This window comes from Rhinolophus ferrumequinum, chromosome 12, assembly GCF_004115265.2.
Source record: "Rhinolophus ferrumequinum isolate MPI-CBG mRhiFer1 chromosome 12, mRhiFer1_v1.p, whole genome shotgun sequence".
NCBI classification, from domain to species: Eukaryota; Metazoa; Chordata; class Mammalia; order Chiroptera; family Rhinolophidae; genus Rhinolophus; species Rhinolophus ferrumequinum.
Genome location: NC_046295.1, coordinates 54,782,232 through 54,807,435, shown reverse-complemented (window position 1 = coordinate 54,807,435; position 25,204 = coordinate 54,782,232). Strand labels below are relative to the sequence as shown.

The window sequence follows — 25,204 nt, the reverse complement described above, 5'->3', positions numbered from 1 at the left end:
GAATATGTATAGTACGATCGATCGATCGATAGATAGATAGATAGATAGATAGATAGATAGATAGATAGATAGATAAAAGGGTTGCTTTAACCAATTGCCCTAAATCCGATATCCTCTCCCAAGTGAACCCCTGCTCTTAACTTGGCATTCAATTGCTCAGAACTTTTTCAATGTATTTGTTTAAACCTAATGACTTCACACTATATACAGAAGGTGCCAAAAAAATATGTACACATATTAAGGAAAAACTGTATTAAAATTGTAATATTCAATGTATACCGATAACAACAGATGAATACAAGTCACGTTTTACTTCTGCAATTACAAGAGGTGCTCACAGTGGTTACCATCAGCATAATTTTAATATAGTTTTTTCTTTCTTAAAATGGGTGTACATTTCTTTTTTGGCACCCTCCATATTTTGCTTTTTTTTTCACTTTACAAGAGACCTTAGAGATCTTCATTGCCCTCATACTTATTAATGGGCCATGGTGTTCTGTCGGATGGATAAATGGGAGTTATTGACCCAGATCCCTATGGATATTCACAGCTTTTTGATATCACAGCCAACGTCTTCCTGCCTGGATGTGCATCTTTGTGGTAGATTCTTAGAAGTGGAATTACTGGGTCATTTAAAATATTGAGACAAATTGACTTCTAGAAAGGCTGTTCCAATTTCTGGTCCTGTCATTGTGTTTGAAGATTTCCATTTCTCCACATCCTTACTAAGAGTGGATATTAGCAGTGTTTAAAAAGTTTTCTCACTCAGATGAGCGTAAAATGGTCTCTTGTCTTTCTTCCCATTCTCCTTATAGCTCCTACTTTTCTTTCTCCTTCCACATATGTTCTTGATGCTGTGTTTCCCCAAAAATAAGACCTAACCAGAAAAATAATACTAGCATGATTTTTCAGGATGACATCCCCTGAACATAGGCCCATAATGCGTCTTTTGGAGCAAAAATTAATATAAGACCGGGTCTCATTTTCAGGGAAACATGGTAGTTGGAGCCTTCCAACAAGGCAAGATATTCCAAGTGTGCTTAGCTACCCAAGGAAAAAAAACAACAACAAACAAACTGAGTGGTGTGGGGAAGAAATGTGTGAGTCAGGTGTCAGCTTGGACCTCAGTGGGACGAGTAGGAGAGGACCTGCTCCTTTCTGCATCGGGGGGTGGGAGGTGGCAAGGAGGGTGAGGGCAGAGAGGTCTGGGAATCACCAGACCTGGTTTGCACTCCATCCCAGCACTTACTTTTCTGAGGCTCTGCCCCGTCTCTCCCGGGGGAAGGAGAGGCCACTGAATGCATTGGCTATGCAACCTTGGAGAAGTCACCTTACTCCTTTGAGCTGCGGTTTCCACCCCTATGAAATGAGGACAATAACCCTTCCCATGGCTTCCCTACAGGGTTCTTGCCAACATCAGATGAGTCATGAATTTGAAAGAGCTTTATAAACTGTACAGAGAGGGATGCACAGAGAGGGATGTTTGGGGAGGTGCTTGAAAAGAAGTGTGTGGCCCCACCATCTGTGGTTCTCCAAAGGCAAGGCTTTCCCAGGTAAGACTGGCCCTCAGCTTCCCACCTCTCTATTTCTCAGTCCCTAGGGAGAGTCACAAAGGGAACTTGACCTCCACGGGGAATGACTCATTGCCAAACACTGAAGAGGCTTTTGCTGGAAGACTGCTCTTTACGGCAGCAACGAATATTCTAAAATGAGTGTGAAACAGGTTGACGGTGAAGGTGGGGAGGGCCAGCTCTGTGGCCCCGTTAACACAGGACTCTGCAGCGATTTGGAGGGACCTGCTTTTTTCCAATAGAGTCTTTGGCTGTCAGAGCCTGTCGGGACCTAGAGACACCTCCCCCAACCACGTCATTTTATAAAAGGGGAAACTGAGGCCTAGAGAGGGGAAGAGACAAAGTTCAGGGTTTCAAAGCACCTCCAAAGTCATGAAAGATCATTCACAGGAAAGTCAGAGCTGAATCCCAGGCCTGGACTCCTAGTCCAGACTTCCCATCACTCCTTCTTTCCATCCATAACTTCCTATAGTCACATGGAAACTGCATGTGACCTCAGAGTTTTGAAAAACCCAAAAGCCTTGGTCTAAAGAGGGTAAGATTTCAGCCCCAACTTCATTGAGTGCTTTACGGGTCCCCAACACTGTCACAGACAGCCATCCTGTAGGAAGGCGTTATGGTTCCCATTTTACAGATGAGGGAACTGAGGCTTGCAGACGGCGGGTGGCTCCTTGCCCCAGGGCACATGCTGGGAAAGAGCCCAGTAGAGGCTGGAAGCCTGAGCCTCCAGACTCGGTCAGTGTTTTCTCCCTGGGGTCAGGTACTGACCCTGTGGCACCACGTCTGCTTCCCTGCAAGCTGTGTGAGGGCCCTCGGCAGGGTTTCAGGGCATCTCAGTGGGAAACCTTTGTCTGAGGACAGGATGTTGCTTGCTAGTATTGCTGGCAAGAACCCCTCTCGATTTAAATCTCTCAGCCCAGCTGACTCCTCTCTGTGCCCAAGGGCTTTGGCATCCCTCTCCCCAGTGTCTGGGCTGCATTGCTGGAGTGCAGGCCCTGGAAACTTGCCAGGGGCTAACAGCTTTTCATGAGTGCAAAGGAAACTGGATTCCTTTTATGAAACTGGTCGATCAGCAGTGTCAAGCACTTGTGTTCCGGACTGGTGCACTGGAAGGAATGTCAAATGACAGCAATCCTGAAATTGGAGGGGGTTGGGGAGAGGGCTGAGGGCCATCCCACCTTGGGACCAGCTGCTCCTTCCATCCCCCAGTCACCGAGGTTCAAGGCCAGTGCATGGTGGCCCGGAGGCTGCTCCGGCCTTGGATCAGATGTGCCGATCTCCAGGCCCAGCTTTGCCGAGCCGTGGCTGTGTGACACCCGGCACTTCACTTCACCACGATGAGATCCCGATTTCCCGTGTGTAAAACTGGGAGATTTCGTCCCACCTCACAGGCACTGGGAGATGAGACGGTTAAATGAGAAAATGGAAATGAAAGGCTTACGAATGGCTGGTGCTCATTAAGTGAACATTCTCCGTGCCACTAATTCATGGGACAAACTCTAGGAGTGCATGCACATTAACTCAAAAAACAGTAATGCAGCCTACAGTGTGCAAAGGTTTCTGATGGGCACAGACCTTGCGCAGTGGAGGGTCAGAGTGGAACGAACATGGCCGTAGGGTCCGTAGGTGTCAGGCCTTCTTAGTTGGGTTCTCGACTCTGGCTGCTCACTAGAATCCCTAGGGGAATTGTTTTTAATACAAAATTTAAATTTCGGAAGTTGGGTTTTGCCTTGCCCTTTTTTCCCCACTTTTAACAGTTTTATTGGGATATAATTTATATGCCATACAGTTCATCCATTGTTAGTGTACAGTTTAATTATTTTTGTAGCAAATTTAGAATGGTTCTGCAACCATTCCCACAACCCAGTCTTCCAGCACACCCATCCCTCGTGCCCATTTTTAGTCATTGCCACCCCCAGACCCAGGTTCATTTGCTTGCTTTCTAGTTTTACCTTGTCTGGAAATTTCATATAAATAGAATTATATAACATGTCCTTTTTTGTGCCTGGCTTATTTCATCTAGCAGAGTTTTCGAGGTTTATTCATGTGCATGTATCAAAAGTTTGTTTCTTTATGCACCTGAGTAGTATTCCCTGTATGGCTAGGGCACATTTTAGAATCACCAGGGGGGCTTTACAAATGCTGATGCCCAGGCCACCCCCTAAAACAATTGCATTAGGTCCCCCTGGCATTAGAACCCTTTCAGGCTCTCTAGGTGAATTCAGCGTGCGGCCAGTGTGGATGTCCTGCCCCGCTGGCTCAGAAAGTCAGAGTGGAAATGGCAGTCTTTCATGGTGGGAGCCCCGGAGTTCAGAGTAGCCCTGGTCCATGTGGTGCCATGACTGCCCTCAGCAGGCCTGGTGACTGTGCAGCAGGGTGGAGAGGGGGAGAAGGGCCTTGACTCAGCACTGAGGCTCCGCCAGGTAGAGAAGATAAAGTGGGGAGGAGTGAGGAAGAATGAGAGTACAGCTGAGAGGGTGGGCCCAGGATGGAGAGGGTGCGCAGGTAGGTGGCCTGTGGACTTGGAGGGAGAGTAGCTATGGAAGTCTCTGAGCAGCTTGAGGGTGTGGGGATGAGGGAGCTGGAAGGAGGGGAGGCTGTGGTCAGAGCTGGAGGAGGGATCTAGGGATTGAGGAGCCAGGCCTGGGCTGTGTCTGAGTAGCTAAAGCACAGCGGAGCGAGAGGTCACTGGAATTAGGAGCCAGGAAGTGAGAGGGCAGAATGCTGCGTGACATCCACGTGGGCACTGCAGGCCCAGGGTGGAGGAAGGGCTTGGCGTGCAGATGAAGGCAGTGAGCAGGGGTACCTAGGAGGACCGGCGGACGGAGACAGGGGGACTCGGGCCTCTCCCCAGTTCCAGGTCCTGTCATCTAACCCATCTTCACCAAGTTATTCGTTTGCTTCCCAATTCCATGATACAATTAACCAGCTAAGTTCTCTTGGACAAATCACTCAGTCTCTCCAGGCCCCCGTTTCCCCTTCTGTAAGATAAGGGAGTTGGGCCAGTTGACCCCTAAGATCTCTCCTAGCTGAAAGAGTTTGTGATGAGGCCTTAGGGAGATCCATCCGGTCATTGACTCCCCGGGATGTGACTGGAGAATCCTTAGCCGCTTTGTGCCTCCCTTTCTTCATCTTGGAAATGGGGGTAATAATAGCACTATCTAACTCTTAGGGTTGTTGTGAGGATTAAGTGTATTTGGAAAGTTCAAGTGCAAAGAGAAGTGCCTGGCTCATAATAAGCACTGTGCAAGGTACAGCTGTTATCTTTATTATCACCTAGAATGTGATTCCTTAGCCCGTGGCTGGTCCTCACTAATAGCCCGGCTGTGTGGCTGGGTTTCATGCCTGCCGCAAGCACTGCTCCCTTTCCTTCCCGCCCTCCAAGCAGGCTCGGAGACTCCCTGCCCAGTCGCCGGTCCTCAGTGATCTCAGGCCTTCTGGGGCTGACCTTTCCATACCAGAGGCTGCCCCCAATTGCCAGGACCCCCCAAGGCCCTTGATCTGTCCAAGACCAAAAGGGCACCATCTGCAGAGCGTCCCCTTCAAAGCACCTGCCCTTTCAGCCCTCCACAGCCCTGCCTCACGCTTTGAAGTTTTTCCTGCTGGCCAACTCACCATCTGCCCCACCAAAGGGGCCTCTGGTCACTTCCTCTAAAGTTACCGTTTGTTATTATGGAGCAGTAGCCTGGGGGACACTCCTGCAGTGGAGGGTAGGGGACCTCGTGTTTGTTAACCCAGGAGCCAACCTTATTAGAGTCATCAGCCTTCCCTGCACGCTCCTTGGCGTGGCTGGCGAGACCCATCTCAGTCCCCTGAGGCCTCCTCCTCTCTCGGAGGTCCAGCCACACCTTCACACCTCTCTACAGGACCATCCTCCCTGACACCTGGCTCAACCTGCCTCCCCAGGTGGCATCAGACATGACACCTCTGTGCTCCTCCCCTCTCGGGCTTGTCCCTGTACCAGTTCCTTACACAGTGCAATGTAATACACCATCTGCTTTCTCATCGATCACCCACTGCCACTGGCCTGCACAGCCCCTGTGGACGAGACCTCTCTGTCCCCTCACCCTGCGTGCTGCCCGGGACATGTGTGTTCAGTAAGGGATCTCTGTCCATTAGGCCAGATTGTTAGGGACTTGCCCTCTGTTGCCCTTAGTCCGCCTGCACCTGGGATAGCGAGATGGGGTGAGAGGGGTGCCGAGAAAGCCCAGTCCTTCTGCTGAGCCACTGGGCCGTGGGGACAGAGAGAGGAGCCAGCACAGCCGACGAGTCACACTCCCACAGATCTCAGCGCAGCCCATGCTGCTGTTTCTTAACTGGGTCTTTTTTGGATGTGGCGTTGTTTAGTGGTGGGGATCCTGCTAGAGATCTCAGTGGAAAGTTTACTGAAAGCAGCAGTGACCAGGGACCTGCCATGTGGTTGCTTCTGGGTGGCCTCGGTGTTGGGCATTGGGAATGAACACTCTGTGGTTTGTAGCTAAGTGACTGTGCTCGGCTGCGTCGCCCTGGGAGGGTCTCTGCATCATCACTACTCAGAAGCCTCTTTCCTGGACCAGGTACTCCCATCCTCTAGACCACGGGTTCTCAGAGTGTGGGCCCTGTACCAGCGGCATCCGTGTCTTGTTAGAAGAGCAAATTCGAGGGCTCTGCCCCAGACCCTCCTGAATCAGACCCTCTAGGGTGGGGCCCAGCAACCTGGTGTTGGAGAATCCCTGTACAGGAGGAATGGGCCTCTGTGTTCCTGTGGGCCTCGGTGGGCTCGGGGGGCCTTCACAGGGCGCCCTTGTGTTCCTCGGCCCACTGTGTCTGAGAGGAGGTCCAGGCATACCGGACGGGCTGAGCTATCTGTGGTCCGTGTGCTCGGCTTTGCTCCAGGCTGCAGGGTCACCTGGGTGGCCCATATATCCGCAGATCCTCTATCATCAGCAGGCAGGAGGGGACTCCTGACTGATCAGATCAGAGTCCCAAGGGTCCTAGTGCCCCATCCAGTGGGCACCCATCCAGTGCCCCAACTCTTCTGAAGAACTAAAAGCTGATGCTTTTAGGTGACTTGGCGGTCTGCCCTCAGGCAAGACATGTCCTCTCCTTGGCTCTCTAGTGCCAGCTCTGGGAGAGACCCAGCTTGTGGGCCAGCCGGCAGGGACTGCTTCCTCTATATTCATCCTGCCCCCACCAACGCGCTGTCTGTGGCAGCCTCTTTGGCATCTGGGGGGAGAGGGAGGTTCATTATTTCCGAGTGACATGATTTGTGCACAATTTTAATAGTTATGTGTTTATATTATTATATACCAAGGGGAAAAAGATGACTAGCCCATCAAAATTATACTTCATGGATGTTATTGTTTAGGACAGGAAACACTTAATAAGTGAGACCGGTTAAAGGAAAATATTAAGCTAGGAAGTACATAAGTGGTGTACTTATGCAGTGAAATTGCTTCTAAGGGGGTAGAGGAGGGACTGAAGTTTTGGGGACCCCTGGGATGGACGAAGCCCACAGGGCCGCCTGTTCATTTGATAGATGGGGGTGGGTAAGGGGTGGAGGGTAGTACTAGCAGTAACAGGCTGTTCCCTGAAGCCCTGGTACAATGCAGATATTCAAAGGGAGAGACTCAAGGTCAAGGTCAAGAATGGGCCCCCCTAGGCCTTCAGCCTTCTGAGGCCCAGGCTCCATGGGGCAGACTCTGGGGTTCAAGCAACACTTGTTCCTTCATGTGAGTACCCCCCGGGAGAGTGTGGCTCACCAGCCGGTGCCCTGCCCTACCCATCCCTGCAGAGTAGAAAGAGCCTACCTGGGTGAGAACCACCTCCCGTCAGGGTCTGCAGTTTCTAGTGCTCCTGCCATCTTGATGACAGATCTGGGAGCATACCCAGGGGTTTTGTCCAGTGGTGGCTGCAGTGGCTCAGCCTCTGAAGAAAAAGCAGACCTCCAAGCTGGGCGCCTTGCTCTGGCTCAGAGCTTCTGCCCTCGGGAGAGATGTGCTCCTCCGCCGTCCGCTCCAAATAGGTGGGAGACGGCCCCATCCGAGGGAGGAGGACCTGGTGTATGCTTCCTCTCCAACACGCCATGCCAGGTCCTCAGAGCCCAGCACCCACCACCACACACCTACCAATTACTAACAGAAAGGAGCGGTGAGGTGCTTGGCTGTGGGTCTGTGGTGCCAGCACCTGGGCTCACGCAGGGCTGGGTGATTGCCACTGTCAGCTTCCCAGGGCTGTGATAGGAGATAAATACGACCTCCACCCAGGTTGATGGATCCTGGAACATGGGGTGAGTGAGGGCCCAGAAGTAGAACCTGGAGGTCTCTGGGGTTCGGGGTGGTCCTTCCTGGCCATTTATGGTGACATCAATGCCCTCACCAGGGACAGGCCTCCTGCACAGCCCCTGGGCCTGGTTCCCAGAGTCCGACTCTAGCCCCTGGAAGGAGCTGCTGCACCAGGACCTTGGGGGTAAGGAAATGTTAATTATGACGTCATCTGCTGCCATTTATGGGGTGCCTACTGTGTGCAGGTGATGACATTCAGTCACCCAGCATGGTGCCATCTCTGTTTTGTAGAACGGACTCACTCAGAAAGGATTAAGGCATTTTGCTGAGGTCTCACAGCCCAGAGGTAGCAGGTGTGGACGTGCACCGAGATTTGCCCCTACCCTTGTGGAGCGGAGACCATGGGCCTAGGCCAGTATCGCCACCCACCCTCACTGTACCCCCACGACAGAAGTAAGGAGGTGGATATACAGACCAACCAACCCATGTCGCAAGGGGACTTCCTCACAGGCCCCTGGAATTTTCACCATAGGATTCTGCGTTTAATTTTTGCATTTATTATTTTTCCAGATTTGAATCTCTGTCTCTCCAAACCTGTTTCTACCACACTTCCCAGGATATTGGCTAACAGGGCAGTGCATCTTGTAGTGTGTAGGTCCCCAGAGCTATTCTGGTAGATTCTGGCTGCGGTTTTCCCCCAAGGCCCATCTGCCAGACTTGGGTAATGCTAGGCAATATGAGCGAAGGAGTGGAACTGGAAGGTGTGTGGAGCCTTCAGGAACCGACGAACAGTCTGTGGGGCTGGAGAGCTCAATGTGCAGGGTGAGAAGTGGGAGAACCAGCTGGGAGGAAGGAAGGATGGTGAAGATCCTGCATGCTTCTGCATTTGTACTTTACCCGTCCTCAGTAGGGAGCCATAAAAGGTTTTTTAATAGGAGGTAAGAGATGGTAGCAGTCCTGAGGGCAGATTGAGGTGAAGAGCCCAGAGTCTGGGAAACCAGCCAGGAGGTTACTGCAGTACTTCAGAAGAAAAATAGTAAGACTGTAGTTATTTTGTTACATAAAAACCTCAAATTCTCTTTATTTTTGTTCCTTTATTGTAAAATGCTAATGATTGTTTTCTAATCACAATATTGATATGTACTCAACGCAGAAAATTTGGAAGATACAAAGGAGCAAAAAGGAAAATTAAAAATTGGCCATCACCTACCCACTGAAAGGTCATGGTTCACATCTACAGGCATACGTCTTAACAGTTTTTCAATGCATGTAAGTGAGCATGTATAAACAGATATTTGCTCTTCCTATAGAAATGGCTTCTTTAATTTAGCAACTCAGCGAGAATGTTTTCCCAGGCCAGCAGATACTCTGCACCACCATATCTCGCAATGGCTTGTGGGCTCTGGGCCTGGTGACCCTATGAACTGGCTTCATCTGTGCTACAGCCCCCTCTGATGTGTTTTGGGCGGTGTTTTCCCCCAGTCTTATTTATCCTATAATCTGTGCCGTTCCTTCCTGTATTGCAACAGTTCTGCTCATATTCTGTCCATTGGTGGTCTTCTTGTTTTCTAAAACTGTTAAGAGATTTTTTTTTTTCTTCAAAAAAATATTTGCCACATTGAGGAATTTGGGCTGGGACAGGAGGTACATGTGTATTCTCTGTTGCTGTTTTTCCAGTAACTGTCGAAAAAATTCTACCCTGTGGATATGCCATAATTACTCAAGGAAGCTTCCATTACATAGAAATAGTGGCCAGTTTTCCCTGATAACAAAACAACAGTGCAGTAAACTCATATTTGTATTTTTATGTGAACATCTCTGATTATTTTCAGAGGATAAATTCCTAGAAGTAGTGTATGCACATTTTGGAACCTTTTGTACATGTTGCCAAATTGTCCTCCAGAAAGATCAGACTAGTTTAGTTTCACCCCAGTATATGAGAGCACTCATTGCCAACATTGCATGTTATTCATTTTTGATCCTTGGCAATTGCTATTTTAATTTGCATTTCTTTGATTACTACTAAGATTGAATTTCTTTCTTACCAGGAATCTTTTTCATTTCTGTTTTTCTTCTTGTAAATTGGCTGTTCATGCTATTGGCACATTTTCCTATTGCATGTTCTTTTTCTTACTGATTTATAAGAGCTCTTTATACAGTAAGGATCTCAGCCCTTTGTCGCATTTGTTGCAGATATAACCTCATGTTTCCTGTGACATTCAATTATGTTTTTATGTTATTTGCTAACATTGAAATTTTAATATTTTATGTAGTTGAATTTATCAAGACCATTTTTTTTTCATTTTTAATTTTATGCTTGGTAAGCTCTTCCTGTCCCCAGAATTTTTGTAAATATTCACCTCCACTTTCTTCTAGAACTTTTACTACTTCGTTTTTCAGTTTATTTGGAATTTCAGTATATGACCTGAAATAGCAAACCTTTCTTTCTCTTGCCCCCATAGTCACTCAGTAATTCTTCCAGCATTTAATATCTTACCCTGCCTCACTTAAAACACCTATGCTAAATTTTATCTTTAGAAAATAATATACTACATTTTTATATACACTTTAGACCAGTTCTGTATACTAGAAATATAATGCAAGCCATATATCCTGTTTCCCCGAAAATAAGACCTAGCTGGGCTATCAGCTCTAATGAGTCTTTTGGAACAAAAATTAATATAAGACCCGGTATTATATTATATTATATTATATTATATTATATTATATTCAGTCTTATATTAATTTTTGCTCCAAAAGACGCATGAGAGCTGATTGTCCGGCTAGGTCTTATTTTCAGGGAAACATGGTAATGTGATTTTAAATTTTCTACCTGCCACCTTTAAAAAACTGAAAAGATATAAGTAAAGTTCATTTTAATAATATTTAATAGTCTTCTATTTAGTGCAGTATATCCAATACTTATCATTTCAACATGTGAAACTAGCCATTTCATAAGCTCAGTAATCACATGTGTCTCGTGGCTGTCATATTGGACAGTGCAGCTTTATACTATTCCTGACTTTTTAAATTTTCTTGCATTGATCTGTCTATTCTGGAATTGGCATCCCAGTGTTTTGAATATTATTCCATGAAGTTCTGAGTTAGGCACAGGTTAGTGTGGTGGACTCCTTCTCAGTCATTCTGGGATTCAAATTGACTGAATGAAGTTCAGCCATCTTTAGCATGTGGCTTTGAAGTTCCTCTCTGGAGAGAAAATAACCATGGAGGAGTATCACATGGAAAATATTTATGAGCCACGCCTGACAGTGATGCATATCACTCACATCCGATTGGCTATGAATATTATACAGTCCTCCCTTCTTTTTTCACAGTTGCCTTTATTTTCACCAATTTAATTTTTGCAAGGTTCCAAAAATACGGTTGGTGTTTTTATTTGAATTTCAGTAACTCCGGAATTAATTCAGGGGACATTTGACATCTTTATAATACTAAGTCTATCTATTCATCAACAAAGAACATCTCTCCATTCAAAATTTCTTATTGGGCCCTCAGTAAAGTTTTGTCATTTTCTTCATATAGATCCTTTCCATTTCATGTTGGGTTTATTTTCAAGTATTTTTACTGCCTTAGGGAATGGAATTTGTTTTCCTTGATGTTGTTAAAGTGGTTATTGCTGGTATATATGAAAGCTATTGATTAGTGTGTGTACATCTTATGACTAGCCATATTCAATTGTAATTATTTCTGGTAGTTTTTCCTCTCTGAATGCCCTTGGGTTTTCTAGGTAGATCACAATACTACCTGGAGCAAGAATAAATTTGCTTCCTGTTTTCCGAATTACAACATCTTTATCTTCATGATTTCTTATGAGGCAGTGCTGCGTAGTGGTTAGAACAGAATGACGGCCTGGGTTCTAATTCTGGCTCTGCTACTTATCAGCTGGGTGACCGTGGGCAAATTATTTAACTCTTTTGTGTTCTTGAAAATGGGCACATACTCAGGTAGCCCAATGTTGTAAGTATTAAAATAGTTAATACATATAAAGCACTTAGGGTTTACAACAGTACCCAAAAAAATACCCAAAATAAATTAAATTTTATTTTTGTTATTGCCTCACTCACTAAATTAAACATCCTTAGAGTTATATTTAAAAATTGTAGTCTTGTTCTTGACTACAGTGAGAATGCTGTTTGTAAGGTATGATATCTGTTGGAAGAGCAGATATTCCTCATCACGTAAGGGATATTATATTTTTATTTATTCAGTGTTTGAACCAGTTATGCATGCTGAAAAAATCAGGTGTCTTTTTAGATGTCTGATATTTTAGAATCTGAAAAAATAGCTATGCAATTTTTTCTTTGCTCTATTAGTGTGACAGATTATCGGCATCCGTTTCCTCGTGTCCATTCCATAATACATTCTTTCATTTAACATGTTTATTGAGTGCCTAGCATGTGTTGGGTACTGTCCTGGGCACTGCAGACACATCAGTGAATGAAACAAAGTGCCTGCCCTCAAGGAGCTTGCATTCTAATGTGGGGAGACACATGATAAAAACAATAAGCAAATGTATAATATGTCAGAGGATGATAAGTGCTAGGAAGAAAAATGAAGTACAATAAGGGGAATAGGATATGCCGTGAGGGTGGGGGTGAGGTCAAGGAGAGCTTCAAAGAGGAGGTGAAATTTGAGCAGACACTTGAAGGCAGTGAGGAGCAAATCACAGGCTACCTGGGAGAAGTGGGGTCCCGAGAAAACAGCGTGTGCAAAGGTCCTGATACCAGAATGATTCTGGTGGTGCTGGAGCCACAACAGGGAGAACATTTATGGCTGGAACAGAGTGGGTGAGGGAGAAGTGGAGCAGTTGTTGGGTGGGTGGGAGGGGGGGATTTTTGGCTCTTACAAGATATTTGTGAGGACTTTGGCTTATACTTTGAGTCAGTTGAGAAGCTACTATATTTCATTTTTGTTTTATTGAAAAAAAAGTCACATAACATAAAATCCACCATTTTAACCGTTTTAAAGTGCACAATGGAATAGTTTTGGGTAATGTACATAATGATGTGCAACTATAACCCCTATCTAATTCCAGAACATTTTTATCACCCCAAAAAGAAATTCCATATCCATTAGCAATTACTCACTTCCCCTCCCCCAGCCCCTGACAACCGCAAATCTACCTTCTGTATCTATGGATTTGCCTGTAATAGACATTTCATATAAATGGAAGCCTAAGGGTGGGAAGTGAAATGGGGAAATGGGTGAAAGTGGTCAAAAGGTACAAACTTCCCGTGGTAAGATACATGAGTTCTTGGGATGTAATGTGCAGCGCCGTGATTATAGTTCACCGCACTTGTTTGTATATTTGACAGTTGCTAAAGTACGATCTTAAAAGTTGTTATCAGAAGAAACAAAGGTGATGGATATTAACTAGGCTTATTGTGGTAATCATTTCACAATTATACATATATCAAATTATTTATTGTATACTTTAAACTTATACAATGTTATATGTCACTTATATCTCAGTAAAACTAGAAAATGGATGAATCATAACCAAAACAAAAAAAAAGGAATCATAAAATATGTGGCATTTAGTGTCTAGTTTATTTGTATATCTTCTTTGGAGAAATACCTATTCAAAATCTTTGTCCAATATTTAAATAGGTTATTTGTCTTTTTGCTATTGAGTTATAAGAGTTCTTTATATATTATGGATACTAGATGCTTGCCGGATATATGATTAGCAAATATTTTCTCCCATTCTGTGGGCTGTCTTTGCACTTTCTTAAAGGTGTTCTTTGTACAAAAGTTTTTAATTTTGGTGAAGTCCAATTTATCTGTTCTTTTTTTTTTCTTTTATTGCTTGTGCTTTTGGTGTCTTACTTAAGAGACCATTGTCTAATCTAAGATCATGAAGACTTAAACCCGTTTCCTTCAAGGAATTTTATAGTTTTAACTCTTACATTTAGATCTTTGTCCATTTTGAGTTGATATTTGTACATGATGTGAGGTAAGAGTCTAACTTCATTCTTTTGTATGAAGCTGTTTAGTTGTTCTAGCATCATTGTTGAAAAGACCATTATTTCTCCATTAAATGGTCTTGGCATCCTTGTTGAAAATCAATTGACCATAGTAGTATGGGTTTATTTCTGGACTATTGAGGAGTTTTTAAAAGGAAGAAGGATATGATCTAACTTACATTTTAGAAGTACCATCCTGGCTGCTGAGTAGAAGGTGGTGACTTGAACTAAATAATTAAAACCAATCAGATTCTGGATCTTATTTACAGTAGAGCTGACAGAGTAGATTCCTTGATAGAATGTATGTATGATGTAAAAAAGAAAGCGGCATCAAAGATGGAGCCAAAGTTTTGGTCTGAGCAACTAGAAGAAATAAGTCACTACTCATTAATTTGAAGAATGCAGAGGACTAAGTTTTAGAGAGGGACATAAACAGTTAGTTTAGATATGCCTACTGGATATCCAGATGGAGAGGTTGACTAGGCAGTTGGATAAATGGATCTGGAATTCACATTTATATTACACCGTATTAACACTCCAAAAATAAACCTATCTTTGTTATGCTGCATTACTCTTTCAATCGACTTAATTATCTCGGTATTTTTTTCCTGTAAGAGGAGTTGATATTTTACTCTGGTTGTGCCATCCTTAATCAGGTATAGTTGTCAGAGTTATTCTAGTTTTACAATGTGAATCAGAAAGCTTTCCATCATTTCTGGTGCCCTGGAACAGTTTATAAAATATACAAATTAGCTGCTATTTGAAAATCAAAAGCAAATCTGTGAAACCATCCAGGACTTTAGGTCTCCCACTCCACCCTTTTTACAAGTTATCTTGGTGGTTTCTTCCATGCTTCTAGATCACTTTAGGTTTATACTTCTTGTGTGGATATTTTCCAGAGAATAGTCTATTTCTTTGAGATTTTCAAATTTATTAGCATATATTTGAGTGCAGTTTTTAAAATCTCTCTGTTTTTTGTTGTATGCTCTTTCTCATTACAGATGTTTCCCCGCTTTTTTCCTTGATTAAACTAACTAGTTTGCCAGTTTATTGATGTAACTGGTATTAACAACTTAAATTTAGCATACAAAAAATGGTCCCATTTCTTATTTTTCCAAGTTAAATTAAACCTGGATCAAGCACTACACCTGCCAGATTTACCGGGGTTAGCATCTCCCACTCCAAGCTCACCCTCCATCAAAATAGCCAACATTGGTGGTCTTTCCATCCCCAGGCTGGGAGAGCATGTGTTCTGAGGCCCTTGCTGCCTGCTGCCACTGGGTGGCGCTGTTGACACTGGTCAGACTGTTTACTGCTACTGATCCAGGTCCTTGAACACATTCCCTGACATCCTCAGGCTCCTCACTAGGTTCCCAGGTTGCAACCTTTCTGCGAACTGCTCTTTAGCTTCCACAGAGGGCCACTCCCAAGATGCAGGAACACATTGTTGAGAGTGATTTGGCCATTTTTCTCCCATGGATCCAGAACCTCTGTTGGCTTTTTCTTCTCAGATATCCAAACCCCCAAGAATCAGAGAGGGTTTCTTTTAGAACCCTACCCCTAAATGGTTCTATTCCATTTTGCTGCAGAGTAGAGCTCATCCTCCTTAAAACAGACACCTTGGTTACTTGGGGGAGGGGGAGTCCACTTGCCTTCCCTTTAAAGATGACTCTCCCTCCCAGAGATAGACAAATTTTCCAGACATTTCTCTTGCTCAAGAATGTATAAGGAGAACTGACTCTGGGTGGTGAACACACACAATGAATGGGATTTATAGATGACATAATGCAGAATTGTACACCTGAAATCTATGTAACTTTACTAACAACTGTCACCCCAATAAACTTTAATTAAAATAAATAAATAAATAAAATTTTAAAAAAAGAATGTATAGTTAAAAAAATAATTAAATTTTCAGTGAAACATCTGTTATCTTGTTCTTTTGACCCAAAGAATCAGCCCTTGGATTTTTTGGCTCTGTATCAATTCCCTCCTTTCTAATTTATTTGCTTCTGCTTTTATCTTTATTAATACCTTCTTTATTTATTTGTTTGTTTTGCCATTCTTTTTCTAACTTCTTGATTTGCATACTTATTTTTTACTCTTTTTTAGATGCCAGCAAATGTATTTAAGCAAATTAATCTATGTTTGATTGCAGCTTTGGCCAAATTCTATACTTTTAGCTAAGTAATATGGCATCCTCATTATAATAAAACTATTCTACAATTGTATTTTCAGTTTAAAATACTAGGCTTCTACTTCTGTAAGTAGCAGTATAAAAATGCAAAAGTTATGGTTAGCTACAGAAATTAGCACATTTATTTACTGCTCGTTCTCATCATGTCTAATTTTGTATTATCATTTGAGTTTTTATTTAACTTTATTCTTTACATTGTAGGTATTCTTTTGCAATTGTTATTTGAGATGATTTTATTTTAAAACTGTATTATAATAACTATGATTTTAAGATTCAGATTCATATTTATTTGGCTTCAATTTTTATGACATCTTCCATGAATTGGGCCTCTTGCTTTATCTCTCCAAGGCATGGATACATCTTTTGAGTAGTATTTTTCAGGAAGGGTGTATGAGTTTTATATATACCATGCTCCTCTTACATAGATCCGTCTCTCTCTGTTGCTTCTCCTATGAAATACAGATTTCTATGATCAGAATATTCTTCCTCAAACGTCTCTAGACATTACATCAATGTCGTAATGAAATCTGATGCAATCTGATTTGATTCCTTTGTAGATGAGTCTGTTTTTCCCTGTTTTGGATTCTTATAGGATTCTTTCTTACTCCTTGGAATTAAAAAAGAAAATATAGCACATGTTGGATGTTTGCCTATTTTGTCTAAAATATGATTACCATTTTTTTTTTTGAAAACTGGGTGTTCGGATTGCAGAACTTTTCTTCTGTTATATCTTTAATTATTACTTTTTTATTCTGGTATCTTTTTAGAAAATCCGATACAATTGACCGTTAAATAACAAGGGTTTGAACTGCACGGGTTCACTTATACATGGATATTTTTCAATAAATGTTTTCTCTTCCTTATGATTTTCTTAATAACATTGTTTCCTCTTTCTTATTTATTGTAACAATATAGTATATAATACAGATAACACACAAACTATGCATTAACTGTTTATGCTATTGGTAAGGCTTCTGGTCAACAGTAGACGATTAATAGTTAAGTTTTAGAGGAGTCTAAAGTTATACTTGGATTTTTGACTGAGCAGGGGGTTGGCTCCCCTATACCCCACATTGTTCAAGGGTCAACTGTAATTCACAGGTGAGTGTCTGTCATTTATTCTTCATTTTATTCTCTTTGGTGATTTTTATTTGTCCTCATTCTCTACACTCTGAGAGACTATCTCAGTGTTGTACTCCATAACATCCACTGGCTTTCCACAATTAAATTCTGCTCTTTAATGCTCCTAATGCTTTTTAAAATTGTCATAACATTATTCATTTCCTATCATCATCGTCGTAACTCTGCCAGCTTTCTTTTCATTTCAGTCTCTATTATTACATATTGCATTTTTTACCCATCCTAGAGACCAGGTTACCTTTAACCTTCTCGAAGTACACAATAGATGCTACAATTTACTCCTCATTCCTATAACGAATCCTTTTAGAGGTGACGTTTCTCCTCCTGTTTGCTTCCTTTATGTTTCAGAAAGTGGTATAGGATCCACGTGTCTTTTAGATCTTTCCTGGCCCAGCATTTGCTTGCAGCATGGGTCAGTGAACTTGGGGCCCCCTCATTGTTGTATCGAGAAGCTGTTAAGATTTTTCACCGTGGATGTTAATCTGAAAGACTAGATGATGAAATTTCACATTAGCAGCCAGGGACAAGCAGCAGGAGGCGTTAGGGGGCCATTTGTGCTGTGGGCATTTCTTCTCTAGTTTGTTGGAACAGCTGCTCCAGATGTGCACTGTTGTTCCTCATCTCTCTCTCCCTTATCCTCCTAGCTGCTGGGCCTGGGAGCTGCCCCGGCCTATCCTGGGAAACGGGGTTTAGATAGGCTTTATTTGTCTTGGCTCTAAGGGCCCAGCGCTCCAGAAGGCTTCGGGGCTGCACACGAGATGTGGACTCCCCCGATGGGCTCTGGACCCCTCCTGTGGCCCAGCCTCTTCTCCAGCACTCACTCTCCATCAGAGGTTGTGAGGTTGGTCCTGTGAGCTCGTCTGCCCTCCTCACAGCACCACGCTGCTTTCTTGGGAAGGAGAACTGTGAGTCAGGCTTCAATCTGGTTTTACTGGCACTGTACCTAACAGAAATTCCTCAAAGTTGGTGGCATATTGGTGGCACTTTTTCCTATGTTCCCATGCTGAGGCAGATTCCCCCTATTTTTATACTGCCTTGGTCCTTTCTGTCACTTTCAGAAGGAGGTAGCTTAGGTGGGAGTTGGACATCTGTGCTCAGCTTTAGCATCTTCTCCAAAAGTTTCATAGTTAACATTGTTACCCATACTTTATATTTTGGTATACAGATATATGACAGTTCCTGAGCATTTCCTTTTCTGTGACCCCCTTTTAAATTCTTCACATGTCCTGGGGACCCTCATCATATCTGGCTTTATACCTTTTCCTGGGCGCTTTTCTTCTCCCTCTCAAATTTCAGGTTAGCATCCTCTCGATCAGATGGGTAATTCTCACCAAACATGGCATTGCCGGGCTTGGAGCAGTGAGTGCCGTCTCTTGTCAGGGGCTCATCATCTGCCATCATAAGCCACATCCTGGCCTTCAGTAATATCAATAGGCTTTCTCCACATCCTCCTTTCTCTGCCAAGGCTATGCCCTTTGGGAAGTGGAAACAGAAGAAAATGTCCCCCTGCCTCCAAGTGCCCACTCTCCTTCCGAAGCCTTGCTTTTCACTAGAGAGCCATTTCAGATACCTTCTGGCACACCCAGTCCCTCCTGCATGAGTCAGCAGCCGTGGGCAGCAAGTGGTAGGGGAGGGGGTTGCAGAGGCCCCCCCCCACTCCTTGGCTGCCTGCCCCAGGAAGACAGCACATCACACAATTTGCCATATCAAGTCTGTGAACAGCTGCCTCCCTAGCCTCCGTGGGGAGTCACCGAGCACCACACATCTGCTCCTACCGGGTTGGTGAGAAGATTCCTCCCACCATGGTGCCTGTGAATTCCCTTTGGGGATTTCATGGGTGTGGAATACCATTCTTCTGCAGAAACTCCAAAGTAATCAGCCGTTGTCAGAAGACCCACTACTGGAGTTTAGTCCCAATGGCACCGCCACCACTTCCCTCCTTTCTTGGTCCCCACCTCACGTCATGTTTGCTCCACCTCCCTTCTTGACAGTGTTGCCTCTGACAATAAACCCTGCCATATAGTGAACTTCAGCTATGCTAGGCTCTTAGCATGTATTAGCTTATTTTAATCTTGCTAACAACCTTCAGGTATGTTGTGGTTATGCCCCCCTTGATAGGTGAGAAAAGCACTCAGAGTTTCCTTGCTCTCCTGGGGTGGCCCAGCCAGTGGAGGGCAGAGCCATCATTTCAATCTAGAGCCATCTGACTCCAGTTTGCCCTCTCGCCTCTCTGCCACTGCCTTCCTAGAGGGGAAAATAGAAACGCAGGCTCTTTGTTGTGGATTTAGAGCAGGGGTTTACAACTGTGGGCCCATGAGCCAAATCCAGCCCCCTGTTTTTGTAAATAAAGTTCTATTGGAACACAACCACAGCCATTTATTTGCACGTTGTCTATGGCTGCTTTTGCAATGGGAAGGCAGAGTTAAATAGTTGTGACAGAGACTGTATGGCCTGCAAAGCCTACGATACTTATTATATGGCCCTTTACAGAAAAAAATTTTGCTGACCCCTGGTTTACAGCATGGGCTGTGGAAAACAATAGACCTGAAGTTAAATCCTGGCTCCCTGCTCCCTAGCTGTGTGACCTTGGGCAACTGATTCAACATCTCTGAATCTCATTTTACTTACCCATAAGCTGCTCATAAGCATATTTTTTGAGTTTATACCAATGGCCAAGAGGAGCGAGATGACACGTGGAGAGGCTCTGCATGTGAAGGGTGCTCAGTAAATGTCAGTTGTTATTGTCATCTTTCTCACTGTCATGGATGTGCGGTCTTCTCCACCTTTGCTCTGTGGCTTCCTTTCTGGAACATTCCAGCATTTTTGCCTAAGGGCCCTTCATCTTTTCTGACCCCCTCTGATACAGATGAAGGAGGCTGCTTCTCAGGCCTCCTCAGAATGCTGGGCAGCATGTGTATGTGACGCTCACCTCAGGCAGATCAACGGGCTGTCCGAGGTCCCATTCATTCATTCAACCAGTGTTGACTGAGCCAGATGCAATGCCACTATGCTAGAAAATGACAGGGACTTGGATGGGACCCCAGGGCCTCTTGGAGCTCAGGCGGGGGCTGATGGACAATAAACATAACCCTGGTGCCTCCCGATTCTGGTCCCCTTTGGAAAATTCCGTTGCACTCTGCACCGCGAACACCTGTTCCCCGGAGTCTCTGGGTACTGCTCCTAGGAAGATACATTATAAAAACTGCCTAGCTTAGCACAGCCTCAAAGCCCCACTCGCAGGCTGTTGGTCTGCTCAGCACTTTGCTGCAGTGTCCACCCCAGGACGTGGCCGGCTCACCTGACCTGCCAGCTCCCTCCTAGGACACACACTCAGCATCTCTACAGGCTGGGGCTGGCTCCATGGGCTTCGGGCCAGGGCAAGGGCAGACTGTCTTTCCTGACCTTGGAGCAACTATTGACAGCTGAGCTCCTCTCCATCAGTCTGTGAGGCCGCGGTATTCTCCCCTAGCCACCTGCATTGGGGCCGAGGAGACTTCGTGCTGTGTGCTGTGGGGGTGTGGAGGCCCTGAGGAAGTTCCCTGTTCCTCCAGCACGGGGCCCGGGAAGTGTGGGCCTGGGAGGGAGGAGCAGGGGGGTGAACACGGCTCGTTGGAAAATCCAGGACTTCGTGGAGGTGGGGCTCTTTGCAATAGGGTTCAAACAGTGAGCAGGACTTGAGAGCAGAGCAGAGGTCAGGAACTTAAAGGGATTCGTGTGTGTGGTTAGTGGTGCGAATGAATTATGAATGTATCTGACAAAATGAGGTGAAAAAAAACTCAAGATATAAAATTGTTTGTACTTTGATGACTTCCAGCTAAAAGACATATACCTATTGTATCAGTTAAGGTCCTGGCAAGAAACAGATGGCACATGCAGAGTTGAAGTGAAGAAAGTTTATTTTAGAGGAAGTACTTTGGAAAGGACCAGGGGAACCTACCAGGGCCAGTGCAGCACCAGGGACTATCAATGGTGAGAGTCAGGACCACCCATGAGTCCTGAAGGTCAAGGGGAGGTAGCAGCGTCATTGCAGGGAGGAGGGTCCACTTGACAGAGGCTGTATCCAAGCCAGGGAGCAGGTGTGGAGAAATACCCTGAGCTTTTCCTCCTCCCGCCCTTTGATTCCTGCTGGGGCCTCCCATTGGGCCTTCTACTCCTGCTGGGGCCTCCCATTGGGCCTTCTACTCCTGCTGGGGCCTCCCATTGGGCCCCTGCCTCCCGCCAGGGCCTCCCATTGGCTGAGCCTACCTGGAAATCAGAGGACAATGGAGCTCAAGTGATGCCATCCATAAAAGAAAGTCAGGTTCCAGAAACAGAGCATCAGAGGGCAGGCTGGAGGGTGTGGGAGAAGGCAACCAACGGCAAGAAATTATGCTGTTAGGTTACTGGATTGAGAATCTGTATAGTTGTATCACTTGCTTCCTTTTGCATACTTTCAGTGAAGTTTAGAAATGACTTTAAATTTCAAGTCTTTGAGTCAAAAGGATGTAACTGGTCTGAGCTATTAGGAGGGTCCTCCCACAAAATAACCCCAAAGCAAGCGGCTATGTTTCTCCCAGCTGCACATGAGCTCTCAGCACAAGAAGCGTCATCATCTAAAGACTGAGGGGCAAAGTACTGGTTTGAGCATAGAAAGCTTAGGTCAGGTTTCCAGGAAAGGGACTCAGAGACGTGCAGGAGGTTTGGCGGGGAGAATGCCCACAGGAAGGAGTGAGGTGGAGGGAGAAGTTGATACAACATGAAGTTTCAGCAGAGGCCTCAGCTGAGCCCGGGGAGGTTGGAGCTGGGATGGCCCTTCCGAGGTGTCTCGAACCGAGGCAAGAAGGCTGGGTTTGGGCGGCCGTGGGAGGGGATGTGACTTTGGATGAGGCTGCTCTCTTTAGTCAAGGGCGAACCTCAGGGAGACAGCCAGCGGTGAGCCATCAGTAGCCAACACTCCCAGCAGCTGGGAGAATGGAAGTTTCTAGCAGTATACCCTAGTGTCCATTACAGGGCCCTGGAGAACAAGGGAGTTTAGGCTAAAGGGCCAATCAGACTGGGATGGCACTCGGCCAGCGGTCCCCAAATCTGGTTGTGTAACCGGGACCCCAGGGTGCTTTATACAAACACAGATCCCTGGTCTCCCTCTCCGTCCTCTCATACCAGAGGCAGAATCTCTCAGTTGGGGCCCAGGAATCTGAATTCCACAAAGCTGCCAGGGAGATGCCATGTGCAAGCTGGCCTGGGAGCCACAGCTCTTAAAAACCCTGAGCCCAAGGGTGATGGATGTCAGGGAGATCCCTAGTCCTGTGTAATGTTTGCTGTGTGGCTGCTCTGTGCCAGGCTCTGTGCCGGCGCTGGAACACCAAGGAACCAGGCTTGGCACTACCCTCGAGCAGCTCCCATCTTGTAGGGAGTAGGGAAAGGTCCTGGAAGGGCTGCCGCTGCTGGCTCTTTGGGGGGTCCCTATTCTGTGGCTGCTGTGAAAGACATGACTTTGGCCAGTAGGCTCCTGGGAGGCAGGAGCCTAGGTTTGAATCCTAGACAGCTGTGTGTTTTGGGGCAAGTCCCTACCCTTCTTGGGACCTCAGTTTCCCCCGCTGTCTAATGTGTGCAGGCCAGGTGGGATGTTCTGAGCTCAGCCCCTCTCTCAGACACATGGGGAGTGGGCCTGAGAATGGCAGTGCCAACATGCCCGCTGGACAGAGGGCTGCACTTGCAATGACCTTGAAGCCAGGAGCTGAAGGGCATCTCAGGCATCTGCCCGCCTCCTCTTTGCTGCCACCTTCTGATCTTGCTGCCTGCCCCCTGGAGGTGCCCAGCTCTGCCCTCTTCTCTCTCCCGAATGTCCTGATTGCTTGATTTGTATCCCATATGGTCATGTGGAGAAGCCCCAGTGCGGTCCCAATCCTCCAGGCCTCCCAGGCTGAGGGAGACACTCAAGTAAATGAGCCCTTCTTGGGTCCTGTCACTGCTGGAACCCACCCTGGGAATCAACGCTTCCCCTTAACCCCTTCCTTTCTTCTCCCTCTACTCAGCCCTCCAGAGTTCAGGAAGCAGAGAAGCGCGAGTTTGAATGTCAACCCTCTGGCTTACTAATTGTAAGTCCTCGGGCAAGTCAGTTAACCTCCAGGTCCCTCACCTATAAAATGAGGACATATTGGCATGGGCTTCATAAGATTGTTGAGAGAATGCAGGTTACTCCAGAGTGATCCTGCCATGTCCCCTATAGCTGGCTTGCTCCCTGGGGGCTTGGAGTGAGGGGTGGGAGGAGGGGAAGGAAGAGAGGTGGGCTCTGAGGAATAGTTTGCACCTACGCCTTCACTCCCCCTGCCCTCACCGCCACCCCCAAATCTGCAGTCCTGTAGGAAGAAGGGGGTCAGTGTAGGCCTTCAAATCCTAGGGCCGTAGGACATTGGGCAGAGTGCCAGAGTGGAGGACAGAGAACCCACTTTGGAATGTGGAACTGGAAAGGAAGTGGCAGTGAAAAGGGCAGTGCTGCCCCAGGCTCTCGGAGAATTCCTTTAGTTCCACGTGAAGTGAGAGATGGACAGTCAGATCCAACTGCCTCTCCATCTTATCGAGCTGCCCAAAGCTGTCCCGGTTCTGCAGGGATGAGACCATGTACCACCTGGCCGGCCCCCGGCATCTGTGCCCTCAGAACTGGGGTACAGCTTCGAGAATCCGGGACCTTCCTCAGGGTTCCAGAAGTCTCTTCTGCCCCTCCACCTAATGCTTGAATCCCTTCTATAGCAACCCCACCTCTGCCTGCACAGCTGCAGTGACGGGGAGTTCATTCCCACTGGGGAAGGGCCTTCCATCTTTGGATCACTCTCTTGTTGGAAAGTTCTGCCTCTGAGGGAGTTGAAATCTACTTCCTGGTGGCTTACCCCACTGGTCCTGGCCATTCCTCTGAGGCCCAGGCGCCACGCTGGTCCCCTAGCCTCGGTGACAGCTCCTGGGATGTGCAGGCTGGGCGTCTTGCAGGCCTGGACTTCCTATCTGTGTGTCCCCCTGCAATCCCCTCAGCCATTCCTTGGTTGGCAAGGAGCAGGGATGGGGCTCAGAAAGCCAGGGAGCAATTTTGTATTCTGCTTCCTTTAGTGCTCTCAGGTGTGATCTCTCTAATAACCCTCCTCTATTTTGGTGTCACAGGCGCACTTTGCATCTTGTTGATTTCCTATAGAGATTTGTATTCATCATCTTAACTGGATAATATCCCTGTTTTATTAATATCCAAGTATTTCTGTAAATATTGGTTTGGTCCCACGAGTCTGCTACAATTAGAGCAACAGGCACTTTGTCACAGGAAAGGAATGAGGTGCTGATGGCTAATTTAATTCCCCCACAGCTCACAGCTCGCTGTAACCTGACTTCACTGGCTGCCAGCAGAGCGGTGAGCTCCTTGGAAAATGGGAGACAAAGAAAAGACCGCTGACGGGAGGATCCAAAGGGGAGATGCTAGTGCATTATCGAAGGAGGGGCTGGGGCCTGGTCCCCCCACCTCAGGCAGCCCCCGTGCTGGCCTCTGGGGGTCCCAGATGGAGGGTGCGTGGACCCTCAGGACAGTCTCTGGTTGGCCAGGGCGAGTGGCCTTGAGCACAGGACTGTGGTGTTAGAGGCGGGGTCACCACTAACTTGGAAATAAGGGAAGGCTTCTTGTAAAGGGGGTGTGTGGGGATGTGTGGGATCTCAAGGTCAAAGCTAATCGTATGAGTTTCCTGTTCTGCTGTAACAAATCATCGCAAACTTAGTGGCTTTAAGTAGCACAAATTTATTATTTTACAGTACTAGAGCTCAGAAGTTCAAAATCAGTCTCATGCAGCCATAATTACGGTGTCTACAGGACTGGTTCCTTTTGGAGTCTCGAGGGGAGATGTTGTGACCTTGCCTTTTCCAGCATCTAGAGGCTGCCTGCAGTGCTTGGCGCTTGGCTGCATCCTCATCTTCAAAGCCAGCAGTGTGGTTTCTTCAAACAAATCTCCCTCTGTCCCTGCTTCTCCTCGCACTCTGACTCTCCTACCTCCCTCTTTCCTCTATAAAGGCCCCTGTGGTTACATTGGGCCTCCC

The 25,204-nt window shown here is 46.1% G+C and overlaps 1 protein-coding gene across 1 annotated transcript in view; it reads left to right on the top strand.

Moving 5' to 3' along the window:
* The window catches only part of GABBR2 (gamma-aminobutyric acid type B receptor subunit 2), a 340,052-nt gene that overhangs the window by 144,377 nt on the left and 170,471 nt on the right, over positions 1 to 25,204 (top strand). The gene's annotated exons all lie outside the window — the stretch shown is intronic.